General features: G+C 41.8%; 1 long non-coding RNA gene across 1 annotated transcript in view; it reads right to left on the bottom strand.

Moving 5' to 3' along the window:
* LOC117675007 (uncharacterized) overlaps positions 1 to 14,504 on the bottom strand; it is a 31,486-nt gene extending 16,982 nt beyond the window's left edge. Inside the window, exons 1-3 of the long non-coding RNA XR_015734445.1 lie at positions 14,295 to 14,504; positions 12,457 to 12,695; positions 1,067 to 1,168 (exon numbers count right to left, since the gene is read on the bottom strand). This is a non-coding gene — a long non-coding RNA (uncharacterized LOC117675007). The remainder of the gene's footprint in view (positions 1 to 1,066; positions 1,169 to 12,456; positions 12,696 to 14,294) is intronic.
* Between the last annotated feature and the right edge of the window lie 274 nt (positions 14,505 to 14,778).

The raw sequence follows: 14,778 nt of genomic DNA, 5'->3' as shown, positions 1-14,778 counted from the left end.
AGCTGGTGTTTTGCTTTACCAAATCCCATTTTGTTATGTTTTTATTTTTAAGGAAAATAATATGTCCTAAAACAAAATAAGGATTGTATTAGACATCAGTAGAGATATCTAAAATATAGATCATCCTTCCACAACTTGGATATTGTCTTGGTGTGTGGAGTTTAATGTGCAGAATTCCATAGAAAGCTGGGCCACTATAGAGAATTCTGGGAAGTAAAGTCTTTCCAATTGGAGATACCTATAGGCAGGTATAAATTTAGAATATAAATTTCTAAAATAAAATAATCAATTTAAGTTTAAAATAGATGATAGAGGATGGAAGGATGGAAGGAAGGATGGATGGATGGATAGATGAATGGATTAGACAGACAGACAGACAGACAGATAGATAGATAGAGGTAGATAGGTAGAGGTAGGTAGGTAGGTAGGTAGGTAGGTAGGTAGGTAGGTAGGTAGAGATAGAAATAGATGGATGGATGGAGAGAGACAGAGAGAGAGAAAGAGAGAGAGGCAGGCAGGCAGACAGGCAGACAGGCGTGTGTGAGAGAATCTATCCACAAGTGAAAATTAAGATCCTTAAATTAAGGTCCTTAATTTAGTGTAGATCTCTTAGTTCCCACTTTTAAAAAGCATTCTTCAGCAGAATAGGCCCTTAAACAAGATTCTGATTTTTTTATATCAACAAAAATAAATCCAGCTAGGATATGAGAGGGGTTCCCTGTTACATAGAATTAGAAGATTTTCATAATTCACTTGTGCTTAATATCTCCACTTTATAACTTGTCCCATTACTTATCTTTATTATCCCAAATGTTGTCAGGGAAGATGATAGCACTGTAAGGCAGATGATTTAAAAGCAATGGTGAAAAATTGGCCCATGAGGTTTCAAAGAAAGAGCAGGAACAGCAAGAACTGCCTACCATCAAAAGTAGCTAGGGGGATAAAGGTGATTTTTATAGTTTTCCTCCTTTCCGGCTCACATTTGTCTTAATTAATCACATTTTATGTCTTCTCCAAGGAGTTCATGGTGATTTCCATAGTTCACCTCATGGGTGGGTCTACTTACCTTTACTACCGGTTTGCAACGGGATCGTATGAGCAGATCGCAGGTGACGACATCTGGGGCAGTGGGCGGGGCCCTGCCGGTTTTACTACTGGTTCTTGCGAACTGGTCCGAACCGGGGGCAAAAGAGAAAAAGTTACTCACTCAAGCTCAAACCATGAGCATCATGGTTTACACAAGATTTATTTTTTTTTCTTCTCCAAAGTTTTATGGTCTTGTGCAGAGGGAAAGGTAGCTTTGAATGCATAAAGGGAGGGTGGGAAGGATGCAAGCAGCCTCCCTCTCTGTCCTGCATTCAGGGTAAGGATCAATCTCACCTTGCCTGCAATTAGGTGCAGAGGAGAATCATAGATTTAGAAAGATCCTTGAGGCCATCAAATCCAACCTATTATTTGGATATATTGGCCACCAGAATGCACCACATAACTGATTTAATCCCACTGGGGGTCATCATAGATGGTAGCCAGTTGTTATTCACATAACTTTTGAATTTTAAATGACTATAAACAGTGCATTAGCTCAGTGTTGACATCCAATTTTTTTTACTACCAGTTCTGTGGGTGTGGCTCAGTGGGCGTGGCAGGGGAAGGATACCACAAAATCTCCATTCCCACCCCACTCCAGGGGAGAATACTGCAAAATCCCCATTCCCTCCCCACTCCTGGGGGAAGGATACTGCAAAATCTCCATTCCCACCCTACTCTGAGGCCAGCCAAAGGTGGTATTTGCCAGTTCTCTGAACTACTCAAAATTTCTGCTATCAGTTCACCAGAACATGTCAGAACCTGCTGGATTTCACCCCTGCATTAGCTCTAGAGCAGGGGTGTCAAACTCGATTTCATTGAGGGCCACATTAGGGTTGTGTTTGACTTCAAGGGGCTAGGGTGGGCGTGGCCAGGTGGGCATGGCCAGCTTGATGTCACTCGTATTGGGGGCACCTGTAGTGGCCTGAGTGCTCTGCCAGTGAAAATGGGCTCCCGAGCTCTGTTTTTGGCTGTGATGGCCTCCTGGAACCCTCTGCTGGCAAAAATGGAGCTTGGGAGAGCTGCACATTGCCCTCCTGAGCTCCATTTTTGCTGGCAGAGGCACCATGGGCTGGTCCTTTGCTGTTTCCAGGGTGGCCCTGTGGGCCAGATCTAAGTACCCTGGTTGGCCGGTCCAACCCGTGGGCCGGTCCAGCCCATGGGCCTTGAGTTTGACACCCCTGCTCTAGAGTATTAGCTCTACATTGTAAACAGAAGAACAGATGCTTTGGAATTGTGGAGGTGGAGTAGACTCTAGAGAATCCCTTGGATTACATGGGGATCAAATCAGTCAATCCTAAAGGAAATCAACACTGACTGTTCTTTGGAAGAGCAGATACTGAAGCTGAAGCTCAAATACTTTATCCATCACATGAGATGAGAGGATTCATTGGAAAAGACCTTGATGCTGGGAAAGATCAAATACAAAGGGAGAAGTGGAAGGCATAGGATGAGATGGTTTATATAGTGTTATCAACACAAAGAATATGAATCTGGGCAAACTCTGGAAGGCAGTGGAGGACAAGGGAACCTGGTGTGCTATGGTCCATGGGGTTGCAAAGAGTTGGATACGATTTAGCAACTGAGCAACAAAATAAGCAGAACATTTGGTTCTGGCACTCAAATAATTTCAGGAGAGATATAGAGAGCCAATCAGAATGTATATCCAGTCCACCTTCCTTACATTCTTAAAACAGAAGGGCATAAATGCTACAGTATATTGTCTATTGTTGCAGTTGAAGCTGAAGTAGTCATTGACAGGTAGGACATTGTAGTAGATAATTTTATGTACTACGCTTAGGTCAGTCCGAAGGTGGTTTAGGCAAGTTTGGCTTGCCCAGTTTCAGACTGAAAAGTAAAAGTAGTCCTTGAAATTAATCAGAACTCAAAATGCCACATTCCTTCAGTCTTGATTTCTACCTCTGATTAACATTAAACAGTTTCATTTATTTTGGTTTTAGGACGGGTGTAACCAAACTTTTAAAAGGTTATGGATTATCCTTCGAAAAAAATGGCTAAAACTAATAGGTATCCACAAGGATGGCCTCTTTCTTCTTGTGGCCTTTTTTAGTCTGTTGGATACAAAGGTAAATTGTGATTCTATGGATTCTTTATTGAAGCAGTTGTGATTCTGAGATATGCATTCAGCCAATAGTACTAGGTATGGACTCTTAGATGAAACACTGGCAAGTTAGACAATCACTTGAATGCAATCATTTATTCACTTTGATCAGATAAATCAATCAAATACTGTTCTTTGGCACCGCAGAGTTTTAGTGAACTCTGCTAGTGAACTTTAATATTTTATCCTCAGTGCTTCTTGATGGCAGATTTAAGGAGATGAGTTGATGCCAAAGGTTAGGCCCTTATGGTGATGAATTGCTGGTCCATGTTTTATTATTCTCATGCAACATTTTAATAATATCTCTTAGGGAAAAAATATCTCCTGGACAAACAGTGTTTTGTCCAATCAAAATTTTAACTTAAAGTACATAGTAACCAAATCAATAGCAAGCAGCAAATATCTAATTTTCTTTTTCCTTTCCTTCACTCCGTCTCTTCTATATTTTGTTTAACTGGCAGTTTTATATTCGGCTGTGTTAAGATATTATAAATGTTAAAAGGTAAATCAATATTGCCTATCTCCCATTATATTTTCTGTTATGTCAACATGACTCTGTGATACCTCCAGGACCACTACTTCCAGGTAGAGACACTGCTCATCTCAGTGTAAAAATTTCAGATAGAGTTATAAGAGATAAATATATATAGTGCAAATGGAGTTCAAAGCCAGCTATTTAATCCAAGACTAGACTTTAATCCAAGACTATTTACTAGATGAATAGTAGAAGCAAGATTTGAACCAGTAACTTACTAGCTTGCTATCTGTGATATTATTTCCATAGCTGTAAAATGAAATAAAGTTTACGCTGAAGTTTAAAATGTTCTCAAGTCAACATGTAGTCATATTTGTAAAAGTAATCCTTGAGTTACAAATATAATGGAGCCTGCCCATTCCATTTGTAACCTGAGGATTTGTGGGAGTGAATCTCATACCTTGAATGGGATCACTCCCTCCTTTCGCCCATTCATTCGCTAATCAAATGCGAGGCTTGTTAAATGTACATGAGGTATTTCAGGGTGGGAAAGGCCATGAGGGTGCCTACTGATGGAACAGGCTACCTGCCTAAGACCATCCAAGGCCTCCCTGACCCACTGAAATATCTCATGCTCCCCAAATTGCTTTCCCCAGAACCTGCCATGCTGTGTCACTTACCTTGTGAAGATCTAGCAAACAGTCTCCTCTCCAGCCTCATACACCCCTCTGTAGTTCCGTTCAGGCCTCCGCAGGCCTCCGCTGGCCTGTTGCAGGCTGAAATGGAACTTCCGGGTGCTGGACCAGCACTACAAGGCTTCATTCAATCCTCCACGGGCCTTCCCCAGCCCATTGCAAGCTAAAATGGAGCTTCCAGGGATCAGATCCAGCCCCTGGAAGCTCCATTTTGACCTGTAACAGGCCGGGGGAGGCCCGCAGAGGGCTGAACGGAGCTTTGGATGGCTGGATCCAGCCACTGGAGGCTCCATTTCAGCCTGCAGGCCAGGGGAGGCCCACAGAGAGCCAAACGGGGCTTCTGAGGGGCAGATCCACCCCTCAAAAGCTCCATTTCAGCCAACAACCTGCAGGACAAATGTTGTAGAGCCTCTGCGGTTGTTTGTAAGGGCAAACAACTGCCGTGGTGCTGCAAGATTCTTAGTTTTGGGCCTTGTTCAGAAATACTAGGGGACACTGATCATGTAACTTCGAATGCTCGCTAAAGGAACACTCATACACTGGGGATTATCTGTACACCTTAGTTATAATCAGTGTTCCTTACCTCATGCCATAGACCTTACTTTCTATTGATTAAGTGGAACACAAAAGCTCGTGTCTTGATACAATTTTTCATCTTTAATCTGCTTCAAGAAAACAGGAACAAGTCTAGTGTATCCCCTAGTAACAGTAGAATGTTTTTAAGAAGTCCAGTTATGAAGAAGTTTTAAAAATCCTTTGGATATTCGCAAGTAACCACTTGATTATTGTAAACTCTGTCAATGGTCAGCAGCTATTCATAACACAGAAAGGAGGGATAGCAATAGAAGAGAATATTTGTAGGTCAGGGTTGAACTGTGGGGTGTTTGGTTCTCTCTGAAATTGATTGTTTTCTTGCAGATGTTTCATTACCAAACTAGGTGTCAAAACTGACTCAGCCTCATCATTGTCCACACCTGATTTCAGCTCTCAGGTGCCAAACAGAAACGGGAGGGAGGGTTTGGTAAATTCCTAGGGAGGAGGGAGGGCTCAGGAATGCATGAGAGCCTTCTGTCATCTGAGAAGAGATACCTACCAAGGTCAAACTCCGAGAACTGTTCAAATAGCAGAGACTGTTTTCCCAAAACAAAAGCACTGCATGTAATTGTTGGACAATGAAGAAAAAGAGATTTTACCTATGTGGGTTTTCACATGAAAACCTCAGAACTGACTTTGCTTCTGCTTGTATCTAGATCTTTCAATAAAGTCCTATTGTTGGTATACTCATTGGACCAGAAGTTCCTTTTTTAGAATGTGCCAACTAGGACGGTTGTCATTAGGTAACATCATCATGTTCCCTGATGATGCACTGAAGATGATGTTACCTAGTTTGGTAATGAAAGAAAGCACCAAGTACTTCAAAGTTAGGATTGCTTTCACCACAGGCAGAAAGGTGAAAACCAAAATTTCCAAACTGTTGGAATATGCACGGAAAACGTAGTTTTGCTTCCAATTTCAGACTGTCCAACTTCAGTATGATACACAATAATAATAATAATAATAATAATAATAATAATAATAATAATAATAATAATAATAATAATAATAATAATTTTATTTATATACCACCCTCCTCCCGAAGGACTCGGGGCGGTATACAGCCAAAATTAAAACATAAATATACAATATCATAGTTAAAATTAATTAAAATCATTAAATAGTTTTGGCCGAATTTAAAAACCAAAGTTAAAACCCAATTTAAAATCATTCAATTAGACAGCCCCGCTTGTCGGAACAGTAGGGTCTTGAGGGCACAGTGAAAGACCCGGAGATCAGAGATGTTACGAATATCCAGGGGCAATTCATTCCAAAGGGCAGGGGCTCCGACAGAGAAGGCTCTCCTCCTGGGTGTCGCCAGCCGGCATAACTTGGCCGACGGCACCCTGAGGAGTCCCTCTCTGTGGGAGCGAACTGGTCGGTGGGAGGCTGTTGGTGGCAGAAGGTAGTCCTGTAGAAATTATCTTGGAACTCAACATTATGGAAATTGCCCTCCCAACACATCAGGAGGCTTCCAATTTGTGGAAATTAGTGCTTATCTGATTTAAGGCCTGAGAGATAGGGCTTTGGCAATCATCCCCAAGAGGCATAATCATCCCCAAGAGGCATAAAACAGATAAGACTCATAACTCTCATTTGTTTGCTCAGGGTTCATTTCTAAGCAATACGTTAAAAGGCAACAAGTAGGGAAGGTATTATGCTGTAATGCATTAAAAGCAATACTTTAAAAAGCTTCTTTTTTTCCCACTATGGCCCCTAGGAAGCCCCTCCCCAAAAGGGAATGGAGGCAAGGAACTTTCCATGATCAGCTTCTAATGTTTCCATATGTTTCTACATCTGAGGCTCTTATTAGCTAACTATTCATGATACCAACCAATTCTCTCTAAATGTATCTTGTAGGTTTCAAAGGAAGCAATTTCTACTGGGAAAATGGTTGAAATTTAGAAATTTATAGAATCATAAAGATGGAATGAGCTATTTGGACCATTAAGTCTAATCTCTTTTCAACGAAGGGATTCAAACTGAAGCATTTCCAAGAGAAAGCTATCCAGCATCTGTTTGATTGTGTCACTGAAGAGGGTAGTTCACTGTCAAATGGCTCTTATTGTGACCACTTTTCAATATCTTCTGTAACTTAAGACTATTATTCTGTAACCAGTATTCACAAAAATAGATGGTGGTCTTCTCCTGTGCCATACTCTTCAGGCATTTGAAGGTAACTACTATATTCTGCTGTTCTTATCCAACCACTATTTTCAGAGTCTCCTGCTTGAGCTGGAGGTTGGACTAGAAGACCTCCAAAGTCCCTTCCAGCTCTATTATTCTATATTCTAACATAATGACTTCCCTCCGTTTCATCTTGTATTTTTAAGTTTCCAGCCCTTGGTTATTTGTTGCCATTTTCTCAACCCCTCTGAATTTGTCTGAATCCTCAAATGCTTCCATGAGATGGAATCAAGCCAAGAATAGAATAGAATAGAACAGAACAGAATATAAAATAGAATAGAATAGAAATTTGATTGTCACTTTAAATGTACACCAATCAGCATATCTTAAAATGAAATTTTGTTGCCTTCAGCTCTCAAAAGATAACCATTATGCATATTCCCTCATACCAGTGGTGAAATCCATTTTTTACTACCTGTTCTGTGGGCGTGGCTTGGTGGGCGTGGCGTGGCTTGATGGGTGTGGCAGGGGAAGGATACTGCAAAATCTCCATTTCCACCCCACTCCAGGGGAAGGATATTGCAAAATCTCCATTCCCACCTCACTCTGAGGCCAGAGTGGTATTTGCCAGTTCTCCAAAGAACTCAAAATTTCCGCTACTGGTTCTTTGAACCGCTCAAAATTTCCGCTGCCGGTTCTTCAGAACCTGTCAGAACCTGCTGGATTTCACCCCTGCTTCATACACATATCTATATTGAGCCTTGGTGGCACAGTGGTTAGAATGCAGCAGTGCAGGCTACTTCTCCTGCCTGCCAGCTGCCTGTAGTTTGGCAGATTGAATCTCACCAGGCTCAAGGTTGACTCAGCCTTCCATCCTTCCAAGGTGGGTAAAATGAAAACCCAGATTGTTGGGGGCAATATGCTGACTCTGTAAACTGCTTAGAGAGGGCTGTAAAAGCATTGTGAAGCAGTATATAAGTCTAAGTGCTATTGCTATATGACCCAGAGGAACATCACACTCTAGTTTGATACATATTCATGGTGGGGGGGAAAAAAGAATCCTGTGAGTTTACAAGATAGATGGCATAAGGATCAAAGCTGTTACAGAATCTAGTAGCCCTACTCTAGGTACTTCAAAACCTCCTCCCAGAGGGGAGCAACAGAAACAGACCATGAAGTGGGTGTGTGGGGTCTCTAACAATGCTTCGAGTTCTAAGCACATAGTGCTTATAAGCAGTATCCTGAATAACAGGTAGCGAGCTTCCTATAATCTTCTCAGCTGTCCTTACCAGTCTCTGTATGGACCTGTATGGATCAGGGGTGAGTTCTACTTACCTTTACTACCGGTTCGCATCGTGCCCATGCGCATGTGCAGATCGCTTCTGATGACGTCCAGGTCAGTGGGCGGAGCCTCCCGCCAGTTTTACTACCGGTTCTATAGAACCGGTCTGAACCGGGGGCAACCTACCACTGGTATGAATCTGAGGCACTGCTGCCACCAAACCAAACAGTGCAAAATATAATGTAGCTATTCCTTTACAATCACGATGTCCTATGATTGGTCAGGCTATTTAAACAAATAAGTAAACAAACAAGAAAAAACAAGTTCTTGGTCAAACTGAGCATAGAAGTAAGGGTTAGAAGAAGCACTTCAATACTACAGAATTAACTCATTTTCTGGGTTTACACAGTACTGTACACTAAACAACATACACACAAACCCTAATCAAGGTTAACCCTCATCAAGCATAGCAAGTTGCTAAATTTGTAACTGATCTGCTTTAAATAGCTTGTGTGACACAACCTTGTGTAGGCATGCTCGTGTCCATGTTCTTTTAATAACAGATAAGAAATTGAACTAAATATACATGTTCAACTTTAGGATTTTCTGCATTACCAAACACCCACCACAGATAATTGATATATATGTGTAAAATTAATTTGTGTTAGTTCATGCATGAGTCCCTTTTTGAAAGCAAAATTATTATTTTTCTGCCAATACCTTGATTCCAAGGTATTTCCAAAACAAGGTAATACAGCACCATTCCCCCCACCCCCAAATGCCCTGGAATAATGTAGAACATGATGCATTCTGGGAAAAGAAAATTTTAGCCAACAATTTAGCAGTTGTTGAAATCATTTGAGTAAGTGCTATCACAGCATGACACCTGCAATTAAGATAAAAGCAAGGGCAATGTATTATAACAAATAAAAGGAATGCAAGTTATAATTATAAGCCTAACTTTAAATAGGAACACAGGTGATTCTTTTTTAAAATGACCAGTGAAAATAATTAGGTTTCCAGTAACCAAAATAAAAATGGAGAACCTAAAAAGAGAGAAAGAAAAAATTCCTGCATTATCTTTTCCCCTTTTTCTTCCAGCTCTGTTATTCTTTTCTATGTCCTTTCTTTTGACTTAAATGCTTTGAAAGATGAGATGAGAGAAGCCACTTCCCAACAGGTAACCCAAAATGGGTTGCATGTGACTCTTTCTGTTGCTAAGCAACCATAAGGAACTCTCTTTGACCTGCAATTATCCAAAATTGGCAAAACATCCTGCCCATTTATGAACTGCAGTGATAGCAAATGAATCCCGAAATCCAAAGATCAGGTTTACATAGAAGATTGTTTCACATCTTTACAGAGTAGGGAGAGAGGGGGGAGGGGGAGGGGGAAGAGGAGAGGGGGGGAGAAGGGGGAGAGACTATCTAGTCTAAGCAAAAAAACCCTATTTTTTCCAGTTGGTATCAGCAGCAGCCACCAGAAATGTGTAGGAAAGCTATAAGAAGGTCACAAAAGCAGTAATTATACCCTGAAGTCAGTTCTCCCAGCAAGAATATTAAGAATATTCAAAGACAAGGACATTCCTTTGAGAGAGATCTCCCCTAACACAAATTTGTCAAGAAGCAGTGCCAAGTTGTTAAATTCAGAACGTTGCAGCAAGATGCAAAGATTTCATTTTAAATCAGCAGCACTATTTGAATATGACACACACACTAAATGACCCTGGACTCACAGTTATTTTCTCAGACCCTACCTGAAAAGTAAGTTGTGGTGAGAATAACCTGGAAAATAGGGAGGGACAGGTATGCCATTCAGAGCTCCTGGGAGGAAGAGTAAAAAAATAAATGAGAATGTCTTTTCTGTAAAAATTAAACAATGAACTTTTCAGCCTGCAGAAGAGTTAGGTATTTCTTCGGAGCTGATTTGGGAATTCCTTTGTTTCAGCTGATGAAGTCTTCTTCTTAGCCTTTTTTCCACTCAACTGTGGGGTCTGTTTGTTTACTCTGTGCTAGCCTAGTTCACATGGCACAGCCATCAATTCAGGGGTGAAATCCAGCAGGTTCTGACAGGTTCTGGAGAACCGGTAGCCGAAATTTTGAATAGTTCGGAGAACTGGCAAATACCATCTCTGGCTGGCCCGAGTGGGGTGGGAATGGAGATTTTGCAATATCCTTCCCCCAGGAATGGGGAGGGAATGGGGATTTTGCAGTATCCTTCCCCTACCACGCCCACCAAGCCACGCCCACCAAGCCATGCCCACAGAACCGGTAGTAAAAAAAATTGAATTCCACCACTGCATCAATTCATGGCGCAACCAGGGGGTTGTCTTCACCAGGGGTGGTATTCACTTACCTTCGCTAATTGTTTGCAAATGTGTACGTGTGTGCGTGCGGGCGCACTCTACTCATGAGCGCCACCTCCGCTCATGCGCATGCGCAGAGTATCAAAAACATCTATAAATGGGACATGATAACATCCGGGCGGGTGGGGGGGAGCCTCCCGCAGCCACCGCTACCGGTTCGCCAGAACCAGTTAGAACCGGCTAAATATCACTACTGGTCTTCATCCAATTTGTCACTGAACTTGGTGCTGCTTTTTGGAGATGAATGTGACTAGCCCCAAATCACCTACCTACCTTCCTATCTAAAGAGGATTACAACCTAGATCACTCCTCTCTTAATCCAGTATAACCAGTGCATTGGCTGTCTGGCTGATGATTTCAAAAATAGAAAATAAACCCAAATACCAATCATGGACTGACCCAGATGCACATACCAAATTCTGGCTCTATATTTGTTCAGAGGCAGAGAACATGAATTTAAAAATCCAATGGGGAACAAAATGCCTTTCTTCTGGCATGGAGTCACACATTAGCTGAAATAGTTGGCCGCTGAAGGAGATCTTCATCCCAGCCCTCAGAGTTCATTCATGTATGAACTAAGTGCTAAAAGCTACTTACTTGACAGTTACAACTTCTATGGGGTTAGTAAGATGGGAAGAAAGCTTCAAGGACTGGCCATCAGAGTGGCAATGGTGACACCTGCAGATTACATTTTGTATTACCAGTTGAAAAACTGGAAAGAAGGATGAGTGCAGATCTGCAAGCTATCTGTCAAACCAAATGACTGACACAACATAGCTCATCTAACATATACATGAAGTACATACATGAGCCGTGGTGGCGCAGTGGTTAGAACTACAGTATTGCAGGCTAACTCTGCCCCCTGCCAGGATTTTGATCCTCACCGGCTCAAGGTTGACTCAGCCTTCCATCCTTCTGAGGTCAGTAAAACGAGAACCCAGATTGTTGGGTAATATGCTGACTCTGTAAACCACTTAGAGAATGCTGTACAGCACTATAAATTGGTACATAAGTCTAAATGCTGTTGCTATTGCTATCCTTGTTAAGTCAGAAGAGTCTTTGGACAAAGGAAGAAAAGAAGGAAAAAAAGATGGGACTCTGTATTAACACATAGTTAACAGATATTATGATCATCCATTGTGGTGCTGATAAAAGATGAGAATATAGGACCAACAAACATGTGCTAATAGACTTTGATGGCATTCAGAAAAGAATTAAAACAAGTGAAGATGGACAAAGTCAACCATCAACTAGTACAGGGGTGTCAAACTCAATTTCATTGAGCGACGCGTCAGGGTTGTGTTTGACCTCGGGGGCGGGGGGTGTAGTAGGGTGGGCATGGCCAGCTCAGTGTCACTCATCAACACTTCGTTTTCAGCTGTGATGGCCTCCTGTAGCCCTCTGCCAGTGAAAATGGCACCTGGGTGGACCACACATAGCCTCCCCGAGCTCCATTTTTGCTGGCAGAGGGTTGCAGAAAGCCGTTGCAACCAAAAACAAAATCGGGAAGGCCGCGTGTGGCCCTCCTGAGCTCCATTTTTGCTGGCAGAAGCACCACAGGCCGGTCACTCGCTGTTTCCAGGGTAGGCCAACGGGCCTTGAGTTTGACACCCCTGAACTAGCAGGTTTGATAGACAAAATGGAGGCAATTAGGGACAAAAATACCAGTTCCATGGAGGATAAAGGCCAACAAGAAGAGATTGCTCCTACTTCTGTACTTTTTAGTGGTCTTCTCCAGGCATGCTCAAAAGGAGGACTTCAAAGCAGATGAACTTCTGGGTTTCTTCTACAGTATTCTTCTATTTCTGACAATATGTTGTATTTCTTAATCCAGTCTTCTTTTGGCTTGGCTTGGCTTGGCTTGGCTTGGCTTGGCTTGGCTTGGCTTGGCTTGGCTTGGCTTGGCTTGGCTTGGCTTGGCTTGGCTTGGCTTGGCTTGGCTTGGCTTTCTAGCATAAAAACAAAAACAAACAAAAATTGCCCGATTTAATAAAAACTGTAAGAGCTTACTAAGGGCTGATGTTTTTAGTTATCTGGATTTGACACTGAATGTGTTACTGGCTGGGTTATTTCTGTTGTTGTTTGGTATTATTGTGGTGAAATAGTGACTTTTCTATGGACTCAAATACATTATTGTGAATTAAATAAGCTGGCCAATCATATACCTCTAGAAGTCTATAACCATTTTTTTTTTATTGCTTTCAGCAGCTGGAAATTTTATCTATATCTATGGCAAGCATTGAGACTCTCTTAAAGGGAGATAAATATGGCCCATGAACTTTCTTCAGATAGCTTCCAGCTACATGTCCACATCCATTATCTCCATTCCTACCTCTATCCAATTTCCCTTCTTTTCCATTAGCTCAGTCTTCTCTTCCCAAAATCCAGTTCCTCCACCTCTTCTTGAATTGCCTTCCCTGGAACTAGGAAAATTCCAGTAAGACACTAACTGGAGATAATTGCTTTCCTTTACAAACCTTCAAAATAACCTCCATTGTTCTCAGTGGAAACTGACACTTTATTGATGTGCTGAAGACAAACTTTTGAAAAGTATTGATTGCTTCAGCGGAAAAGGTAGCCTGTCCCTCTGAAAAGTTCAAATTGTATTTGGAAAAAAAAAATCCCTCCTGCACTGCAGTTAGACCTTAGAATAACCTCCATTGATGTTGATGGGAGCTTTTAAAATTCCTTCTGGATGTTTGAGTTTGCATTTAGTTCTGGTCAACTGTGTAAGAAACTATCTCTATGCTGGTGTGCTTATTCAAATGTTTTTGCCCTGAGCCAATTCGGTCTGTTAAGTCCCATTCCGCAACATGTCTCAGCATTATTTATGAGAGAAAACTAAGTCCTGTCTCTTCTAACTACAACTGTTTTACAGCATCATCAGTTTAGGCTTAGCCTCCAGGTCCTAAAAGCCCTTTTCTTTGCAGAAGTCATGACCTTGAGAATCTCATTTGTTAAGCAAATATCTCTTTATTCTCAATTGCTCAAGTGCACAGTGTTTCATACCTTTTCTGTTCTTCTTTCATTACCTACCCCCTAATTATACTGGACTTACCATGTCCCTTGTGAAGTTAGACTTCATACAACCAGGCAGAAAGCAGGAAGGGATGTATTTGGATCCTAACATTGGCTGGAGAAGAGCCTAATACTGGGAAAGATTGATGGCAAAAGAAGAAGGGGATGGCAGAGAATGAGGTGGCTGGATGGAGTCACTGAAGCAGTCGGTGTGAGCTTAAATGGACCCCAGAGGATGGTAGAGGACAGGAAGGCCCGGAGGAACGTTGTCCATGGGGTTGTGTTGGGTCAGACATGACTTTGCAACTAACAACAACAACAACAACAACAACAACAACAACTGGCTGGTGGGTTAGGGACAGAATTTGACATGCTAAGGCAAAGCCCAGCTGCATAGGAGCAAATACTTCTGAGAACAGGGAGAGACCAAACATAAAACCTTTCCAATCAGAAAATGCATCCACTGCCATTCTTGTTTGCCTACTTTAAAGACGAAACAGAGATATCACATCACTTTTCCAAAAATGTACCTAGGTTAGCAGAATGAAACAAATACAGATCATCAGAACCTTCTTTCCAATTTTAAGCTTCAGACAAAAATTGGCATAAGGTTTTGCAGTAGATTTTGTGGCTTCCTATTTGACCATTTCACAGTGCAAGGAGGAGGAGGAGGAGGAGGAGGAGGAGGAGGAGGAGGAGGAGGAGGTGATGGTGGTGATGGTGATTATTTATTGGCCTCTGGCTGGTTTTCTAGAAGGTGGTGTCCTTAGGTTCCACCAATGGAGCATGAGATGACCTCATAATCAACTGTAGAGTTTTGGCATTTATAACTCCCAGAATGTTTCTGCTAATGTTCAAAATATGACAAGTGCATCATGTCGGGGTTGACACTGAACTAAAAGGAACTCTTCATCCACTAAATGAACCAGGATTGTTTTAATTTAACAGAATAACAGAGTTTGGATTACTGTATAGAGCCAAGTGAACTTAAGAGTCACTTGTGATACTTTGCAT

The sequence above is a fragment of the Pantherophis guttatus genome, chromosome 1 (genome assembly GCF_059756535.1).
Source record: "Pantherophis guttatus breed Tessera chromosome 1, ASM5975653v1, whole genome shotgun sequence".
NCBI classification, from domain to species: Eukaryota; Metazoa; Chordata; class Lepidosauria; order Squamata; family Colubridae; genus Pantherophis; species Pantherophis guttatus.
Note: the sequence above shows the minus strand (reverse complement) of the source record. Positions and strands in the feature narration are given on the sequence as shown.